This window comes from Terrapene carolina, unplaced genomic scaffold (genome assembly GCF_002925995.2).
Source record: "Terrapene carolina triunguis isolate 2854851 unplaced genomic scaffold, T_m_triunguis-2.0 Scaffold69, whole genome shotgun sequence".
In the NCBI taxonomy this organism is placed as follows: domain Eukaryota; kingdom Metazoa; phylum Chordata; order Testudines; family Emydidae; genus Terrapene; species Terrapene triunguis.
In genome coordinates this window covers 4,282,193-4,284,627 of record NW_020664420.1, presented here as the reverse complement: position 1 = coordinate 4,284,627, position 2,435 = coordinate 4,282,193, and the positions used below count along the sequence as shown (strand labels likewise).

General features: G+C 52.0%; 1 non-coding gene across 1 annotated transcript; it reads left to right on the top strand.

Annotated features, from left to right (window-relative positions):
• The first annotated feature begins 2,155 nt into the window (after nt 1–2,155).
• TRNAP-AGG lies at nt 2,156–2,227 on the top strand. Its single transcript has one exon. It is a non-coding gene; the product is annotated as a tRNA-Pro (tRNA).
• Nucleotides 2,228–2,435: the final 208 nt, after the last annotated feature.

Genomic DNA, 2,435 nt, shown 5'->3' with positions numbered 1-2,435 from the left:
CTGCTCATGACGCTTCTTCCACCATTCGGAGAAGAAGCCACTCTGGCTCACCATCTGCAGCCCTAGTCCCCAGGCTCTGTGAGCCGCCAGGGAAACCTGGCACCCCATTCAGATGTTAAGGCAGCTGTGGCGCAACAGACTGTTGGAGAAAAATGCAGGCAGAGCAAAGCTTGCCAAGAAAGAGGCCCTTGGCCAGGGCTTGTCCAAGACTCAAACCCGGGATCTCTTGCTCCAAAAGCAAAAATCATGTTCCAAGACAAACAAAGCAAGACACCCTTGCAAAGAAAAGGATGAGCTTGGGAGAAAGAACTGGCCGCTGTAGGCACAATGTTGAATGGGACTGCAAGAATAGACAGAGATAGCCCTAAAATGAAAAAATACTGCACCTGACTTTACCTTTCCAAGCTCTTCTCCACACTCTCTCATACCCTAAGTGAAAATCATACACCTACACCAAGGAACAAAATTCAGACACTAGTGCAGCCCTCAGTCTACGAGATGTTAGAGAGAAACACAGGCAAAAAAACTCCCTAAACTGTCAGCTGCAAACACAGCCTTGGCAAGGGCTTGGATGAAATTTGAACTTGGGATCTCTTACGCCCTAAAGCTGACTCACACACTAGTAAAACAAATCCTTTCAGAACTCTAAGGAAAGGAGCATTTCACACCAGGTTCCAAAAACAAGGAAACAAACAGCCAGAAGGAGCCTCTAAACTGGAAGGTAATGCAGCAAACACACCCTCGAGGAGGGCTTGTCAGGGCATGGAACCCAGGTTTCTCACACCCAAAAAGAGAATCATGCACCAGAAGCCACCTTTTGCCACACTGCCATTGTCACAATTCAAAGTGTTTGGTGAAAGACCAACTTTGCTGTAAAGTTTGACCACTTCTAAATGGCTCTCCTACAATGCCCAGGATACCATAGGCCACAGACTTTGTGTGTGCCATTGGCTATTGGTAGATAGAATCCAGTGCCTGCGTCTTCATCTCCCAGGGAGGGATACTTTGAGCTCACGACAATTAGGGGAAGACTGGATAGAAGAAAACTGACAGAAAGCTGCAACCATTCTCCTTTGTGCCTGACCTGGATGCTTCATCCTCGACTTGGGGGGGCTACCCCTCACATGTGTACAGATAAGGTCCGGAAACCCACAGTTCCAGCTAAACTTCTATGGATGAGCCAGGTGCTCCATTCTAGCCTTGGGGGTGGGGGCATCTGTCTCTTCTTGGTGGGCGGATGGGCTCTGGGGACCTTCTGCGGAGGGAGACTCTTAAGACTCTTCCCTTCTTTGGGATACCTATCTGAAAGCCTTCCCACACTCTGCTACAGCTAGACAATTTAGCCTTCCTCCATGGTTTGAGCCTGGAGGAATAATCCCTGGCGGGCTGCATTTGCGAAGAGATCCTGAAAATAACCAGGTCAACCCATTCGGTCCAACGAGTCAAAAATTTTGCTGACTCCCTGGACAGCCACCTCAAGCCAGCTCTCCTGCCAACTGCTGCACAGCCTCTCTTCGACCTGCCCACCCCCAGTGCCCTTACGCCACCAGCTCATGACGCTCCGTCCACCATTGGCAAGGGCAACTGGGTGGGCAAGCCGAGGGGAGGCTGGGCAGTGGCCTCGGCCACTGGCGGGAGAACCGGCTTGAGGTGGCAGCAAAGGGAGTCAGCGGCATCTTCCACCCATTGGACGCAATGGGTTGACCTGGTGGTTCAAATTCTTTCCTGCTGGGATGTCCCCGCAAATCCCGTGCTCCGGAGTTCCTGCTCCAGAGCACAAGCCATGCAGGGAGGCTTAAGAGTCCAGCTGTAGAACAGGGTGAGGAGGCTTGCTTTTGGAAACTCCTGTGAAATGCTGCTTTCCTTAGACTTATGAAAGGATTAGTTGCACTAGAGCGTGAGTCTCCTCTTGGACTTGTTTTGGTTTCGTTTGGTCTTCTCCTGATTGTCGTGGGCTCAACGTATCCCTCCCTGGGAGGCCAAGACGCAGGCGCTGGATTCTACCTACCGGTGCCCGACGGCACACACACAGAGACTGTTGCCTAGGGTATCGTGGCACTGGAGGAGCACCGTTTAGAAGTGGTGAACATTTACCGGGAGGGTGGTTTTTGGCCTAACCTTCTGAGGCCAGACCATGGCCCTCATCACTCATGGGGGCTTGTTGGTCTAGGCGTATGATTCTCGCTTAGGGTGCGAGAGGTCCCGGGTTCAAATCCCGGACAAGCCCTCCCTCTGGGTGCGTTTCCTGCCCTACCTTCACCTTCCCAGGCTCTTTCTGGGCTTGCTTTTGGAAACTCCTGTGAAATGCTGCTTTCCTTAGACTTACGAAAGGATTAGTCGGACTGGAGCGTGAGTCTGCTCTTGGGCGCAAGAGACCCCGGCTCCAAATTTCATCCAAGCCCTTGCCAAGCCTGTCTTTGCAGCGGACTATGGAG